This window comes from Prionailurus bengalensis, chromosome C2 (genome assembly GCF_016509475.1).
Source record: "Prionailurus bengalensis isolate Pbe53 chromosome C2, Fcat_Pben_1.1_paternal_pri, whole genome shotgun sequence".
NCBI classification, from domain to species: domain Eukaryota; kingdom Metazoa; phylum Chordata; class Mammalia; order Carnivora; family Felidae; genus Prionailurus; species Prionailurus bengalensis.
In genome coordinates this window covers 51,249,834-51,269,148 of record NC_057350.1, presented here as the reverse complement: position 1 = coordinate 51,269,148, position 19,315 = coordinate 51,249,834, and positions in this window count along the sequence as shown.

Genomic DNA, 19,315 nt, shown 5'->3' with positions numbered 1-19,315 from the left:
CATTTCACAACTTTATGTGGTGCCTTGAGACTGGGGCCTTATTTGTCAATGGCTGATGTTAAGTCAATGCACATCTGTGTGTGCATCTATGTGCACACACGTATAACATTCCTGTGGTTCACTGAAGCATGCTGCAATTAGAGTCAGTATTAGTGAGACCAAATGTACATGTGACATCATCATTTGAAAGTGATGTATGGATTTACTCCAAAATTTACTCCAAAACTGTGGGTTAACACTATCTTGGCAGCAGATACAGTAGTGCCTGAGGGAACAAGTGTCTCAGGGGGTTATGCCATCTGCACATGCATTCTCACTTCAATCTCTGATAATTCAACATTCTGCTCTGTGCTTAAAAATCAAACACAGACAATCAGATTCAGAGATAATAAAAACTGTTCTTTCCAAAATCAAATGATCCAGAAGTGGTTAGTCCTTTGAATTATTTTAAGTATATGTCTTTTAAATAAGATTTTCTTGAAATATAAAAGTTGCTTATATAATGTGCAAACTTTAAAAATTTTGAAAAAAAAGGTGAACATTATTCCCTTCTAGATTTTTAAATCTAAACTTTATTTACAAATTTGGAATCTATTAGTATACCATTTGTACCCCCCTTTTTATCATATCATAAAAAAGGATAATACATCTCCATGATGTTAAATGGTTTACTAAAACTTGCTTTTAATAAGTACATAGAGATTTCAAAATTTTATCACATGGATCTATTATTCATAGCATTTTACCAAAACCCTGTGTTAACGAGCCTCTGTTACCCAAAGCAAAGCAAAGGAAAAAGGCTCCCTTATTTTAAAACAAAAGTGATTGTCCAAAATAAAAGGTGTTATCCTACTATGTTATCCTTTTCTTAAGAAAAATAATCTCTTTTCTATTAAATGTAATTCTCAGCTATTTTGAAAACCACACACAACAGTCTCAACCATAATTCTGACATTGCTTAAGCGTATTATTGCTTATTTATCAGACAATTAAGAAGAAACAATATATTGGGTTAAAAGGTGGTGTATGTGTGTGTGTTTAGTTTTTATTTTAATTCCAGTTGATTAACGTATGATATTAGTTTCAAGTGTACAATAGAGTAATTTAATACTTTCTACACACCCTGTCTTCATTACAAGTGCACTCCTTAATCCCTATTTAACCTATTTAATCCATTCCCCCTGCCCCACCTCCATCCTGGTAACTATCTGTTCTCTATAGTGAAGAGTCTGTTTATTGAGTTGTCTGTCTCTCTCTTATTTTTTTCCCTTTTCCCTTTGCCTGTTTGTTTTGTTAAATTACACGTATGAGTGAAAGAATATGGTATTTGTCTCTCTCTTAGTTCTCTTAGCATTATATTCATTAACATTATACTCTGTCCATGTCAATGCAAATGGCAAGACTTCATTCTTTTTTATGACTGAATAATATTCCATTGTATGTATATGCCACATCTTCTGTATCCATTATAAATCAATGGGACACTTGGGCTGCTTCTGTATCTTGGCTACTGTAAATAATGCTGCCATAAACATAGGGGTGCATGTAAACCTTTGATTTAGTGGTTTTTTTTTATTTGGGGGGTAAATAGTAGTGCAATTACTGGATCATTGGGTAGTTCTATTTTTCACTTTTTGAGACACCTCCATACTGTTGTCCACAGTGGCCTCACCAGTTTGCATTCCCACCAAGAGTGCAAGAAGGTTTCTTTTTCTCCACATCCTCTTCAACACCTGTTATTTCTTGTTTTGTTGATTTTAGCCATTCTGACTGGTATGATGTGATATCTCATTGTAGTTTTGATTTTCATTTCCCTGATGATAAGTGATGATGAGCATATTTTCATGTGTCTGTTGGCCATCCGTATGTCTTCTTTGGAAAAATGTCTGTTCGTATCTTGTGCCAAGTTTTATTCAGATTAATTGTTTTCTGGGTGTTGAGTTGTATAAGTTCTTTATATATTTTGGACACTAACCCTTTATCAGATATGTTGTTTGAAAATATCTTCTCCCATGCCATAGGTTGCCTTTTAGTTTTTTGATTATTCCTTTTGCCGTGCAGAAGCTTTTTATTTTGATGTAGTTCTGACAGTTTATTTTTGCTTTTGTTTCCCTTGCCTCCAGAGGCATATCTAGAACAAAGTTGCTATGACCAGTGTCAAAGAACTTACTGCCTGTGGTCTCTTCTAGGATTTTTATGGTTTCAGGTCTCACATTTAGGTCTTTAATCCATTTTGAATTTATTTTTGTGCCTGGTGTACGAACATGTTCCAGTTTCATTCTTTTGCATGGGTCTGTCCATTTTTCCCAGCACTGTTTGTTGAAGAGACTGTCTTTTTTACATTGGGTATTCTCTCCTGCTTTGTCGAAGATTAGTTGTAGGTCAATTTCTGTGTTTTCTGTTCCATTGATCTATGTGTCTGTTTTTGTGCCAGTACCATATTGTCTTGATGACTGCAGCTTTGTAATTTAACTTTAAGCCCATACTTGTGATACCTTCAGCTTTGCTTTTCTTTCTCAAGATTGCCTTGGCTATTCGGGGTCTTTTGTGGTTCCATACAAATTTTAGGATTGTTCTTCTAGCTCTGTGAAAAAATGCTTTTGGTATTTTGAAAGAAATTTCATTAAATGTGTAGGTTACTTTTGGTAGTATAGATATTTTAACACTATTTTTAGTAGGTTATTCTTAATAGAGAGAGGATGGAACCTAGAAAAAATAGTATAAACCATCAAAAAAAACCAATAGTGAATATTATTCTGTTAATATAATTGATGATAGAGAAATTGAGAAAAGATATTCTTGTACTTCCAAACAATATTATTGGCTTCAAACTGTTAAGAAAAAGGGACAAAGAGATTTAATGTTTAGCATTCCCAATAATACGCTAGCATGTTTAGGCATAAGTATGGGTAGCTTGCAAAAACAAATTACATAATGATGATGATCAGACATTTTGCATGGAGAAAAATTTAGCAAAACATGGAGTCAACCTCTGCCATCTTTTTCTCTCTCTCTTCTGTCTCTGACTCTGTTTCTCTCTTCCACATAGTGATCGAAGGTTTGAGAAACAAAATCCTTGAGAAATTGCTAATTCTTTTTCTTTAACTTGAAAGGAATAATGAATAGATTCTCAATGAAATATTATTTCATGAGATTTTTTCTGTCAATACTTGAAAAAGAACAGAAAAAAAATAAATAAAATACCATTTTCATGTCCATGAATAATGATGAGGCTTTCCCATGCTTTACTAAGGGAACTTCATTGTGGTTCCATGACTTACACAAGCGTAACAATCTAAAGATAAAGTATGAAAAAATAAAATATACACCAAAAGTTGTGATACTATGTGCTATGACAATAGGTCAGAAAATAGAGTGATAAATGTTGACTTGTTAACGAAAAAGATATAAGGAAAGAGTTGGAGTTTGTGTTAGAGCAGTAGGTTTGGGGAAGGCAAAGCAATGAGGATTAGTTTTCAGAGATGACCTATGTGTATAGGAAATAACTTTCAAACATTGACTACATAACATTATTCTCTCACCTGAATAGGACTCCCCTAGTGTTTTTGGTTTCTAAATGATGAATTTTCTGCCTTTTCTGATAATTCAGAAGAATTAGATGAGGAATAGGATTCTAAAGCTGCTGTATTGAAAGTCCTTGGCAGAACAAGAGGCAATTTGACTTTTCTAAGAGCCTTTACATTATACCGAATTCCACTAAACTAGGGGGAAAATATATATGTGAACCTAGGGAAAATTACTCTAACTTCTGAAATTGTTTAGCAAAACTCTGTAGTTTCAGAGCTTTCCTGAACTCAATAAACTGTGTTATAGGACATGTGGAATTCTAGACAGAGAATTATACAACACATTGATCTTAGAATGGCCAATATTTCAAATATTTTTCATCTTTACTCTTTCACTTCACTTCCTCTCTTGCAAATATTATAATTTTAAGGTAATTGTAATTTATTATACATCTATATGATGACATCTTGAAAATCTGTGTATCCATTAAAAGTATGTTTTAGTAAAACATTTAATGTCGTAGAAAATGTCTACTCTCTAATTCTGATATTTATGAAGAGTGATATTGGTGTATATATACTAGGATCTCCACTTTACCTTTTTCTGTTTTTTTTCTTTTCTTTTTTTTTTTAACTGGCATATTCCTTCTAGGACACTTACAGGTTTCTTGAGACTGTGACAAAGACACAAAACCAAACAATACTCAGAAATTGTAAACAAGGTTATGTAGCAGGATAAAAGCATAGAAGATAGTATGGGAGACAATAAGCCCATCAGAATAAATTCCCATTCAGGCTACTTTACTACTTATGAGACCTGTTCAGTTTTTTAAAAAATGATCTTAAAACAGATCAATTTATATTTTCCTATATATACTGTTGTACCTGATCTTTAAACAATTCTGCTTCCCTGCCACTCCACTGAGTGCCCAGTGATCAGTGTCACTAATTCTAAATCAAATGGTCAATTCTCAGATTTATTTGTTTGTTTGTTTGTTTGTTTGTTTGTTTAGTGATCCTCTGTTCCATCCCAGTGTCTAGTGATAGAATGTTACCACTTCTAATGTTGGTTTGCCTCAGGGCTCATCCTCTATTTTCGCTCTTACTTGCATTTGCTCCCTTGGTCATCTCATGCAGTCATGTGACTTTATTTTTTTTTTATTTTTTTTCAACGTTTATTTATTTTTGGGACAGAGAGAGACAGAGCATGAACGGGGGAGGGGCAGAGAGAGAGGGAGACACAGAATCGGAAACAGGCTCCAGGCTCTGAGCCATCAGCCCAGAGCCTGACGCGGGGCTCGAACTCACGGACCGCGAGATCGTGACCTGGCTGAAGTCGGACGCTTAACAGACTGCGCCACCCAGGCGCCCTGCAGTCATGTGACTTTAATTCATTGTGTCTGGTTAAACTAGATTTGACCTCTTACAAACAAACAAACAAAAATCACCGTAAAATATGGCTTAAGCAGGATTAATATTTTTCTCTCCAATTACAAAAAAAAAAAAAAGTCCCAAAGTGGCCAGTTTAGAGCAGCATGGAAGTTTCACACTTAGCTGTGATCTGGCCTCTAATAGCAGTGCTATCATCCATCCTCACAGTCACAGCTAAGCTGCTGGATCTCCTCACGTTCAGTTGAGGAGAAGATACGTGGAAGAGAAAAGCACCAAACAAAAGTGTCCTGCCTAAATTAGTGCTCTTGATGGGTTTCCCTGGAAGCCTGACTTAGCAATTTATAGGAACATCTCAATGAATATCCCAGTCTGCAAAAGAGGTGAGAAAAACATCTTGTTATTCCTGGTAATAATGGGACTCTATTAGTAAGGTAGAATTAGAAATGGGTATCACATAAGCAACCAGCAATTTTTCTATAACATCTTATACGCCAAGAGCTCCAAAATGTCTTTCCTCTCATATAAGCCAGCTACCTATTGAATACCTCCACTCAGCTGGCTGAGGTTTACTCAACCCTGTCCAAAATTAAAATTGTAACTATTCCCACGGACCTCTTCCTTTTGCGGGTTCCTCATTCATGTTCATTTGCCCACCTTCCTGTCCTTAAACCTTGGAGTCCCTCTTGACTCTTCTCTTTCTGTCATATTCTATATACAGTCTATTAGTAAGTCTGTTCCACCTATAAAATAATAACTGAATCTAACCACTCCTCAGCACCACCACTACCAATTTCCTCTTATCTTGACTTCCACCTTTCCCTGCTAGAGTCTATCATACTCTTCTGATTATGCCACCCCATACATATTTAAAATCTCTCAATGGCATTCCAATAGTAGTAATTTCTCAGTATAATTTCACTGTGTAGTCTCCTTCCAAGTATTTTTTCCTGACATAATTTATTTCTCTCTGACTCCTCATCCCCAAGCTTCATCCACTCCACCCACACTGACCAACGACATGCCATAGGCAAAGATTCCGCGGAAACCATGTCAACTTTCTACTTGACCTAGTGTGATCCACTGTTGACTCTTTCATCCACCTTGAAGCTGTCTGTTGCCCTTCCTTTGCTGACACCATGTCTACTTGATTTCTGTTCTTCTCTGGCTGTTCTGCATTGTAGTCTTCTTTGTATGGTCCTCTTTTTCATGGTCTCTTATGTGTTGGTTGTTGGTGTTCACCAGAGACATTTTTTTTGGTTTTCTTCTCTTACTGTACATACTGTTTCATGTTTATCAAATTTACTCCTGTGCCTTTAACTATTATTAATATTTGATGCATCAAAATTTTTGTTCATATCTGCTCTTAATTATATATCTTGGTCTATACCTAAATGCGTATCTTTTATCTTTACTCTCATCTTTAGTTTCATATATTATCTTTTCCTGAGTTCCAGACCCATATATTCATGAGTTGAATAGAGGGTACAAAACACACAAAAAATAATTATCAGTTGGTAAATATTTAAACAAAATAAATGTCAGTGCAATGGCATTATATGTAAAAACCAACATAAATAATATTTTTCAGCTTTATATACCTCACTGAATTCTCCATTCATATGTAGCAATAACAGTGGATGCTCATCTTATTATACACTTTGGCACATCTCTTAGCCCATAGTGGGTGCTTAGGAAATGCTGAGTAGCAGCAAATGCAAAGACAGACTGCATATTTCTGTTCTAATCTATTTTCAAAATGATATGCAAAATCACTTCCACTAAATATTGCTCAAATTGATGATGTAGTCTCAATATTGAATTTTGTAAGATTTCTTCTTATCACAGCAAAATCAAATTTTAATCTTTGGTTTAAACAACTCTTTAGAAGCATGCAGTTCATCAACATCCTATTGGCTAAATATTTGACAAGGCTTAATCACCTGAATTTTTCCATTAAGAGCTATTTATGACTTTGATTTTGGAAGTAGAATCAAAATCTATCTGAGCAAATTGGGTATACAGCATACAGATACACTCTGGCATTTAGCTTACTTGATTCAGTTTGGATCAAAACATACTCCCATGGGAAGCTCTTGTATTATTGATATGAATATCTGAAGAGAAGAATGTCTGTGCATTTTAGAAGATGAATAATTCACACACTAAATTAAAAGATTGAGACAGCACATTTCAATTATTGCAACCAAAATGGAAATCTTTAGCCTAGCCCTCAAAGATGGGGGGAATGGGTAGTATTGAATTTTTTTTTGTATTAGGAAGAGAATATTAAAGATCAATTTAATTAATAATATATCTTTCTATTTCTATAAAATGTATATTGCCAAAGAAGCTAAAATATCTTCTATACTGAAGATTCAGTGTCATAATTCAGTTCATCAGGAGTAATTCAACCTATAAAATCACAGTATATATTCTGGAAGAAGTTGACGTGAAAGGAGGTTTTATATACAAGATGCTTCTGTGGTTTTTTAACATCAAAGACAGTTGTTGAGGATTCCATAAATAGCACAGTTTAAAGGAGACAACTTATAATTAGAATTTTACTTGTTATAAAAATGGATTGAATGTGTAAGAAGATATATAACATTTATTTTGAAATGATCTTTTGAACATCAGTGGTTTCTTTGCCAACCCCACCCCCATTAATCATGTATTTGTGTTGAAGAAATTGTATTAAAGTTAGTGACCACTTATAATATTAAAACGTATTCCATTTAGAATACAGAATCATAGTTCCCTTCATGATCGCAACGCTTCCTACATCCGGAGTATGGAGATCTGTTTCTGCAGCCCCTGGAGTCTTAGTTGACATTGTGACTAGCTTTGACCTACAGAATGTGGCACAAGAAACATTTCCACATGTGCCAGTTATCAACTGAAGAATGGATAAGGGTTTACCATAAAGACATAAAGAGGAAGAGTGCTCCAGGGAGAGTAATAACTGTACAAAGGGCCTGAAGTATTAAACAGTGTATGTATGATATATTCAGGAATACAGAACTAGTTCAGATAGACTGAATACTTTTGTTTGAAGGAGAGAAAAACAAGACTGAAAATGAAGAAGTAGACAGATTTAAAGCACATTGCCTGATGACTTTGGACTTTATCTGATATGTTTTAAGGAGCTGCTTAAGAATTTCAATTAAACAATAAATTGACAGTATATTCAGTTATGAGAAATAAATTGAGAAAAGTATGAATGTTGGACTTCTGAAAGAAATACTTAGGGAAGACGTGGCAAATGTCCAAGGAAAAGATAATAAAGATAGCAGGGGTGTATAGGAAGAGAATGATACAGATTCTAAACATGATTAGGAAGTACAAATAACAGAACTTAATAATTTATTGGCTATCCATTAGATGGTTTCTAAAATTAATTTAGTCAGATTATTTTATTCTTCTGGCTTCCTAGATTTCAGTGCAGAAGAAGACACAATCCTTCATAATGTGTGGCTAGGAAAATTGGAAACCACCTAAAAGCTTGAGAAAATAATTTTACCAGGTTGGTTTGAAATTGTTTTCTCACTTGAAACTGGTGTCATTCTCAGGACTGTTTACTTTTTCTCTTTCTATCTTATCTATTGATGTTCAGTTCCTATAGTTTTACATAATAATACAAACATCCATACAGAGATGAATATTCTCCAATCTAGGGGGCAAGGTGTATTATGTACTCTATTGTAGAAAAATTATTGGACATTTCCGTCCTGATGTACTTCAAGAGAATTTAAATCATAAAACAGAAAAAAAATTAACTGACTAGAGAAAATACACTCATCTGGGGCCCAACACAGTATATTCCACAAATCATATATTCTTTTTCATTCTGTCCCTAATTTTTGGTTCCAAGATCTGATCCAAAAAATTCTTCTAAAAGGAAATTGGAGACAGGCATTTGGGAAAATGAAAAGATAGTGAAGAGGCCAGATAGTTGGAAAATTAGGAGTAGCTGCCGCAAGTTCTAGAAAATCAATCCTAAAATAAAGATATATCATATGGACAATAAACATGCAAGGAAGTTCTTAGCATTTCCATGAAATTATGATTGATCTAGATAAATAAATGCAGCTTGGTATGATACCAAATATATAATTCTTCTTATAGTGCTGACATAGTATGCCTATAGTATGAATCTAGAACAGTAATTCTCAATGCATGGTCTCCAGACCATCAGTATCAGCATCACCTAAGAACTTGTTATAAATGCAAACTCTCAGGAGCCAAATCAAGAAGACTTAATGAATCAGAAGTCCTGGCAGTGGAGCTGAACATTCTGTGTTAACAAGCCCCGTAGGTGATTCTTATGTGTGCTACATTTGAGAACCACCCTTCTAGAGGCAGCATACTGACTGGATAGTAGAAGATGCATGTTTCTATCAGATAGCTTCCAGTGTTATCCGTGTGACTTTGAGCATTTTAACATCTCTGAATTCAGTTTTCTTTATAAAATAAAAAAAGTTGGATTAAGTTATCATTAATATCCCTCCAATACAAATATGTTTTGACTGATTTTTATATATTGTCAAACATAGGTACTCAATGAGCTATAAGACCCTATAGGGTCAGGCTTCTCTCCACCAATCCTATTACCTCTCTGAACACACCTCTTAGTGTTCTGTTCATTCATTCTGTTCAGTCACACTGACTCCCTGGCTGCTTTTTAAGTATGTCTGAATATTCCCACCTTAAGGTCTTCACTTTGGGTATCTTTATCTTTCTGGAATACTTTCCTCTCGGGAAAATTGATAACTAAGTCAGATGCTAGCTCCTTTAGAAGATTGCTATGCTGAACCACACCATTTCAAACTGTAACCCAAACAACACTATCTATCTTCTCTATCCTGTTCTACTTTATTCTATTTTCCATAGGCCTTATCAATACTAAAATTACTTTATAATTTACATATATATTATATCTACCTTTCTTACCTGTCTCCTTCCCCAACCTACCTAGAATGTAAATTCCAGGGACCTTTGTTTTATTTTCCCACTGGAGAATCCCAATATCTAAAATAATTCCAAATTTTCAAAAATATTTTTTGAATGAACAAAGGAACAAATGAATGAATAATAAATGAATGAGTGTAGCTCTAATGACATAAGTGATGTTTATATAATTCAAAATTATGTAAAATGTTGGCAGTTTGGTTAACATAGACAGATTCAAGCTCTCAAACTGGCCCCTTGATGAGTTATTTAATCCAATTCTATCTAGGTCTCTGGGATAGTTGTTTATGCAGTACTTAACTTAATGCAGTATTAACACCCACTGATCTTTCCATTGCTTTGAGCATTTGGTTAATATAGACATATTCAGGGGTATAGGATGATATATTAAATACTAAGGAGTAATGGATGGTGATATATAAATATTGCCAAGGCAAAAAGAATTACTAGAGTTTTTATATTGTTCTCTTTTCCTTCCTTTGTTCATTCATTTCTCTCTTCCTTCCTTTTCTTCATAAAATATATATTGAGCACATTCTGTGCTATGCCCATAATTGTTTTAAGGAAGTGGTGATTAAACAGACAGACCCGGCTCAAATGCAATTACAGTGTGTAACTGTGTATCCTATACAAATACAATACAGTAATAGAGACACATATTAACAAATGAATATATAAGACATAAATAATTATAATTTGTGACATTTCCAAGGAAAAAAAGTAGAGTACAATGATTAAAACTAAATGGAAGGTAACCATTTAGAAACACTTAACAAGGAAGTCTCTTTAAGGAGATACATTAGTTTATTAAGGCCACCATGACAAAGTACCAAAAAATGAGTAACTTAAATAACAGATTTATTATCTCACAGTTCTGCTGGAGGCTAATAGTCCAAGGTCATGGTGTCAGCAGTGTTATTTCCTTTTGAGGGCTGTGAGAGAGAATTTGTTCCATGACTCTCACCTAGCTTCTGGCAGTTTTCTGGTAATCTTTGGCATGCTATGGCCGTTAGAAGCATCACCCCCCAACTCTACCTTCATCTTTGCACTGCTTTCTCTTTGTGTGCGTGTCTGTGCCCAATTTCCCCTTTTTATAAAGATACCAGTTGGGGCGCCTGGGTGGCTCAGTCGGTTAAGCGGCCGACTTCGGCTCAGGTCATGATCTCGCAGTCCGTGAGTTCGAGCCCCGCGTCGGGCTCTGTGCTGACAGCTCAGAGCCTGGACCCTGTTTCAGATTCTGTGTCTCCCTCTCTCTGACCCTCCCCCATTCATGCTCTGTCTCTCTTTGTCTCAAAAATAGATAAATGTTAATTTTTTTAATTAAAAAAAAAGATACCAGTTATATTGGATTAGGGGCTCATGATTCTACAATATGATCTCATATTAACTAATTATATCTACATCTAAACCTCAGCAAGAGAGTCTCTGTTTTGGACCTTGTGCTTTAGTGGGTCCAACTTTGGCCCTTCTCCAGCCTTACCTTTCCCTACAGTGTAAGGAGACCAGGTAGCCAACAGGATATGTGCATCCAGGCATCATGCCATCCTTCTTTGATCACACACCGGTTACCTGGGACTCTGGATTTCTATAGTTATATGGCCCCAGATCTGCTCCAGAACTTGCAGGAAATTCATTTACAAGTTTGATCCTCACGAGAGCAAATCCCACCCTGCTAGGTAGGAGGAATGGATAAACTATGTCCTTCAGGAAGAAAGGGAAGGAGTGAAAACTGAAAGTAGGAATGACATTTAGTCTTTGTACCATCATATCTGAAGTGGAACTTCAAGAAGGTCAAAAATTCTTATTTCAGATTTGTCCTTCAAGGTTTTTATGAAGCTATATTTGTCAAAATTAGAGGACAGTTACTTATTTAACAGGCTTGTCCTTTTTATTAAGCTTGATTTACAGCTTCTAAATATTAGAGAAAGGCTACATGGACATTTTTGTTAAAAACTGCCCTTTATGATGGGTAATATTAGAATACATTTGAGTTCAGGTAAAAATAACCCAATAGAAGGAGAAATATATCATTTAAGTTAGGGGTCAGGCAACTACTACCCAAGGTCAAGATCCAGACCCTATCTTTCTGGAGTACTTTTCTGTCAGAAAAATTGATAACTAAAACCATCTGTTTTACAAAAACCATCTGCTTTTGTAAATAAACTTTTATTGTAATTGAGCTAAACTAATTTATTTACACATAGTCTGTGGTTGCTTTAATGCCACCTTAGCAGAGTTGGATGGCTGCAACAGAGCTATTGCACCATGTCTGATGGCCCACAAAGCCTACAACATTTATATCTGACCCTCTAAAAAATTGCCCACACTTTATTTAAGAGACAGAAGAGATAATCAAAAATAAACACTGTAAAAAATGAGAAGGGATGGCTTGCAAAACACATCTGGAGCGATAAGACCAGACAGGGCCTGTCATCACTTAGAATAGGAAGGAGGAAAAAGAGTGGGCTGAGACAGACGTATGAATTTAGTGGTGGGAAAATAGTTCTTACCTACATACTGTGTAGTATGCAGACACACACACACACACACACACACACACACACACACACACACACACCAGTATCCATCTGTTTGCAGGGTAGTGGGGTGGGAGAGACATGGGAATGAGAACAATTAAACTTTATGCCTCATTAGTTTATTTTCCTTGAACCCACCTTCCTTTCCCAAATATTTTTAACACAATTATACCTATCTGTATAGTTACTCATCAAAATTCTCCAGGTAGCTATGTAGCAGGATCATCAACAGCTAATCTTAGTATCAAATAGTCTTATGGGCACTATTTATATACATATCTAAGGGTATCATGAAAAGTTTAAACATAGCAGATACAGTGTACTTATTTATTTAAATCTTATTTTATTTTTTCATTTTATTTTTATGTATGTATGTATGTATGTATGTATGTATGTATGTATGTGACTACTTTTATATAGTTCCCACTGTCCTCATGCAGATGCACATGACAAAGCCTTGCCTCACACCCTTGTGAACTTCTCGTCTCCTGTTCTAGAGCTTCCCTGTTAACACCAAATCAACCTTGGGGCAAAACTTTGCCCAGTTGAATATGGAAGCCACTGGACCCATTCTTCCTCCTTTCTTCTCTTTCTCCTGGACAGGAGGGACTGTCCAGTTAACAGTCATTTAAATAGCTTCTTAGAAGATGATTTCATGAGAGGGAGAAATCCATTGTTCTTGATATCACACAATAGCCAGTCAAGAAATGTACCCCCACATTAGGTTTCTCTTTCCTTCCCTAATTCATTCTGATGTTCTCTCTTCTCCTCCCAAGAATTACACTTTCTAATACATTAGTGCACATAAGCCTTGCTTCAGAGTCTATTTGCAGGAGAACCCAAAATAAGGAAAGACCCTGGGCCATTTTTAAAATCCAAGCCATAGCTCTTTAGCAATTCTTATCAGAGCAAACAATTTCTGGATCTGCCTTCACTAAAATTCTATCATTAACAGCATACTAACAAACTAACATACTATAATTAACTTACATATTTCCTTCCACTAGAAGGCAAACTGTATGAAGCCAGAGAAGTATGTCTATTTTGTTTACTATTGTACTTTCAGTGCTATTAACAATTCTCATTCTCACGTGTTGACTGTGGATTTGATTAGGATCTCTGAGAACATAGCATATATTCTCTTGCTACAAATTTCATTGCTAAATATGTGATCCAATCAAGGGAGAAATCCAAGTGCAAATGTTAGGTATCACAGACATCTATATCAGTGAACAAAAAATGATTAGAACATGTCATCAGAACTGGTCACCCCCAAGCTAATAACTAAATGTTACTTTAAACACTTCATTATTTTCAATCCTGAGGAAGGAATGCTTCTCATTTCTTTTCTTTTTGTTTTTCAATTAAAACATAAAAATGAAAAATGTTCAGACTTACAAATAGATTTTTTTGTGCTATCAAGCAACTGACTCATAAGCTGTTAGTTACAATAGGACATGTGAGAAATAAATTAGTTTAACTGTGGATTCCCTCTGAGTATTTCTAAAATGGCAATATTATGTTTACAGGTCAAAATATTAGATAATGTGTTTTGGTCATATTTGTGAGGTTATAATAATTAGTAACCAAAAATATCATTGGATTTCTTAACAAACTATTTTAAAGGTACTTGATTCAATGCAGACTGCTTTGGGTTTTGTGATTAATCCTAACAGAATATGTTATCTGGAGGACATGCAGATAAATGAACTAAGTAAAATGCAACAGTTTGTCCTCATCCAGTTGATTTTTAGGTTTCCAATTAGAGTTTCACTTGATGCTTTTGAGTAATCAAATCTTAAATCTCCCTTAATAAAAATATGTTGATTGATAGAGCCATTCAGTAAATTCTTTACGGAATTCCTACTATGTGTCATTGAGTCTCTTTCTTCAAGAAACCCAGTCTAAAGAAACAGGCACCTTCAGCTAATGAATACCCAAAGTATTAGGTGTAAAAAGGAAAGGGAAGTATATAGGAAAAAAGTTTCTCACTGCTGCTCAAAAATCTCATGGGTGTACTTTTCAGTCTTTTTCAGAGTAAAATCCAATGTCCTTTAATGGCCTACATGATGGTATATCATCTGGATCCTCTTTAATTCATGGATCTTATTTCCTGTCTGTATCCTTGTTTGTTTGTTCTACTCTAATGGTACTGATCTTCCTATTGTTCTTCAAACAAACTAGGCTTCCTCCCATGAGAGACCTTTTTTGCATTGCCTCTTCCATCTACCCCAAAGGCTTGTCCCTGAAGTGCTACTTCAGCTTCAAGTTATTCCCACTCCCCCTCACCTCTCCTCTCACCTCGCCACACACGCGCGCGCGCACACACACACACACACACGCGCGCGCGCGCGCGCGCGCGCGCGCACCCTGCTTGTACTTGCTGAAATATTAGATTCTTAGGGAAGCTTATCCTAACCACTTTATTTAAAATTAAACCAACCCTTTATACACTTTCTGGTACTTTCTAGTCCCTTCCCTTGCCTTTCATCTACACAACATATTAAATTGTACTATATGATGTATGTCACTTATGTATTTTATATATTAACTCTATGAAGCCAGAGGATTTTTCCCTTTTGTTCCCTGATGTACCCCTAGTGTTTTGAAAAGTATCTGGCACAAAAGAGATGTTTAATGAGCATTCATTGATTGAATAAATTCATAAAGGTACATAATATAAATTCAGAATTTTTGGCTGAATAAATAATGAATAAAAGAACACAAAGATTTCTGAATTGGGTTTTGGAGTAAAAGTTTTCTAACAGCAAGGAAATAAAAGCCTAAGTGAAGTTGGAGAGATAAGAGATAAGCAGAGCTTTGATGAATAGTTGCCTTACAGATAATAGCCACCCTAGTTAAGTGGGAGAGTTAAATGATTAGGTCTTTCCTCATAACTTTGCTGCAGTGTAAAGATTGAATCTGAGGGGAAGAAGTCTAGAGGTAGGAAGACCAGCTACATCACAGAATGAGGTGTGAGGTCCTGAAACAATGGGGAGGTGCAGCAGGGGAGATTTGAACATTTCCGCAGATAACTGACAATTGAAATCCTCTGGGTGAAGCCATGATGACAGACACTTAACTCAGGGAGAACTTAATCCATTTTTGCAGCCCATGATGCTAAGACTTTGAGGAGTGCTGGACAGCCTTATAGCCCAGGAAGCAGAACTCTTTGTGGAATGCCAGACTCCTTTGTGATGAAAATAATCTTGGAATAGGCAGAAATTAATATTAATGCTTTAGCAACTCCATAGATTCTGATGCATTGCCCTAATAGAGCAATTTTAGCACCATGAATAGAGTTCATACTTGGGAAGGAAGTCTTTATTTACTAATTACCAGTGAAGGCCAGCTGTTTCCTCTTTCAATATCGTGGAAACTTTGCAAAGCAGGGCCAGAGATATTGTAGCATCTTAACACATAGTTTCACCCACTCATACCCTTGCCTTTCCTCCAGGATGAGAGAGAGCATAGGAGATTAGGAAAATGCCAAGCAATAAAAATATAAGACATAAACAAATAGTTCCTCTGAAAAGCTTTATTTGGGCATTGCGTGTTCTGAGGTTAGACCAATGATGATTTACACGCTCTGCAAAAGAAAATTTTTTTTGTCCAGAAGCTAACACAATATAGTCAAATTTTTTGTCCAGAAGCTAACACAATATAGTCAAAATATTGAGTGCTCTTTCTAGTTGTAGATATCACTGAGGAAGAATATCAATTGTGACTGGATATTTTAAGTCATGATTTAAGACTAGGAAAGGACAAAATTGCATATTTTAATAACCTGTAAACTAAGAAATTGAAGGAGTTAGGCTTTCCATATCTACAAAAGCCAAGAAAATAGGCAGAAACTGAGTGATTCAGATTTCTGGAGCCCCGTTGAAATTTTGGAGCCTGGACAAATGACTGAAATCCCGTGGTGAGAGTTCTTAGGACACAGCAAATCATTAAATGAGGACTTTCTCAAAATATGTTCTATAGTCAACTAAATTTGGGAAAAAAAAATTCCATGTTCCATCTCCAAATCTGGAGATTTATAATTTAAGGTAAAAATTAAAGATTCTGAGAAATTATATGAGAGAAACCAAACAATAAACAAAGAAACCTTACTTTCTGAATATGTGTTTAAGGTTTTTCAGATTCACTTGACAGTGGAACCCTTTTTGTCAGGTCACATGTTGCCTCCCTCAAGAAACAATTTAAAATTATATCCTGGATCAATATCCTGAACCCAAATTGCATTTTCTTTATCTTTGCACTTATAACATTGCCTTAGTCCTTTTAGACTGCTGTAGGAAAATACTGTAGACTGGGAGGTTAATAAACACCAGACGTTTATTTCTCCCAGTTCTGGAAGCTAGAATGAGGAGGTCAGGGTATCACGGCGGTCAGATGAGGGCCCTCTTTTAGTTTGCAATCCTCTCAATGTGTCCCTACATGGTGGAAGGGGCAAGCTAGCTCTCTGGAGTCTCTCTCTTTTTTTTTTTTTTTTTTTTTTTTAAGGGCACTAATTCTATTCATGTGGCTTTCCTTCATGATCCAATCACCTCATGGAGGCCTTACCTATGATGCCATCCCCCTGGACATTAGGTTTTCAACATATGAATTTTGGGTGAACACAGATATTCAGACCATAACAAGCATCTTTCACATTTGTGGTATGAATACACATGGTCTTCAAATATCTAATACTAATTAGTAAAATTAGTAATGTGTATAATGGGTAATAGGCAAACATTGTCTCAAGATATTTTCTGTTTTCTTCTATATTCTTTCTTTCATCCTGTTATGCCATTTCTGTGCCTTTTTTAAAATGGCTACCAATTTTCAAGAATTCCCATCATAAAAAAAATCAGCACTTTTTGTTTCATGGGGTAGAGTTATACCTAATAATCTTGAAGAATTTAGAAGAGAAGTGGTAGAAAATTGCTAGTAATTTAGGAACAATATTACAGAATATCAGCACTAAGACAAAATTCTACCCTCCTAGTATTTACAATTAAATAATAAAATAATAATAGAATAGAATATAGTTTAGATACAAATATCTATATACATTTATATATATATTTATATATATATAAACACTATATATGTATATACACTATATGTGTATATTGTATATGTACCTATATATAGAAACATTATTTCTCTTTACTGTCTATGTGTCCAGTTTAAACAATAACTTACTTAGTCAAGCCATACATAGTGAACATTCCATTGAGTATAAGAAGAGAACCATTACATATTGCAAGGAGAAATTATTCTAAGACTGCAGAGGGATTCCTTTCTAATCCTCTCATAATCTGAGGAAACATGCTGTGTTTGGTTAAAAAACAAAATTTCAACTCTAGATATACATTGGAGAACCGTGGGATCCTCTAATTTACTGTTACCTGATTTAGAAGTAATCGTCAGCCCCAATATTCATGCTGAGATTATGTGTGTGTGTATGTGCGTATGTGTATTTGTAAATGTACACACACCTGTCACATAGCATTCTCTTTCAAATGTTTATCTGAAACTTGGTCATTATGTTAAGGGGAAGCAATGAGATGATTTTTGCCTTCTCTTTTGAGAAGACATTACTGCAAAGTAAGACAAATTTCTTGTAAATAAAAACTTGGTTTCAGATACTTCAGATAATTTCTTTCATTAAAATAAAATAATGATTAATTCTATATCTTCTCAGATTGTAGGAAAAATGTTTTTGAAATGTGTACTTCTTTAAAATACCCTGTGGAGGGACCCTGGGTGGCTTTGTCAGATAAGCATCTGACTTCGTCTCAGGTCATGAGCTTGCGGTCAGTGAGTTCAAGCCCTGCGTCAGGCTCTGTGCTGGCAGCTCACAGCCTGGAGCCTGCTTCGGATTCCGTGTCTCCCTCTCTCTCTGCCCCCCTCCCCCCACACTTGTGCCCTGTCTCTCTCAAAAATAAATATATGTTAAAAAATAAAAAATAAAATAAAATACCCTGTGGATATTAGCTTTACAGAAGAACTTTCTCAGGACAAGTGTAAATTAATGCCTAACTAGAAGTGAATGTATGTTTTCATTTGTTTAATTATTTGCTCTTTCTAGGGAATGTTGAAGGTAACATATCTGAATGGGAAATTTCATTGTAAGTATCCATTAATACTTGCTCAAATGCACTAGCTGGATTATGTGAAATATATGTGTTTAAATAGGTAAAAAGCCAGTAATAGGTACATGCAAGCTGCATGAGATGTGGCTTTTAAGCAGTCATGCCTACCCCCCCCTACCAACAGTAACTTTACCTCTTTAGAACTATACACCTTAGAAGTATAATCAATTCTGCAACAATTCCCTCACCTTCTCTGCCAACTGGATGGAGCCCACTCCAATTGGTTTCCTGTTCCCATCACTTTCCTAAATCAAGTCTCACTAAAAATTCCAATAACTTTCACATCATTACATTAATCAGAAGTATATTAATTCCCATGTGACTTTCAGTTTCTGTAGCATTCAGTGCAAACATTTACTTCTTAAAACACCCTTCCTTCCTTTATGTGTTGCACTCTTCTTATTTCCTCCCTGCTCTGGAAGTTCCTTCTGTATCTTTTTTAAATTTTTCACTATTATTGTTGTCTTATATTATTTGACCCAAGCTTATATTGTGAGCATAGTCCTTAGGTCATTTTATATACTCCAAGGGTTCAAATATTATCAATAAGCAAATGACTCCTAACGTTATATCTCTAATTTATTTTAATGCAACACACATTTTTTGAATATCCATTGTTTTCCAAGTATACTGTGGTAAGCAAGACGGTATGATTTCATGCTCTCCTAGAAGAAATGCAATAAATCAAGAAACTGCACAAATAAAATTAAAATATACCCATAATTATGATAAGGCCTCTCAATAA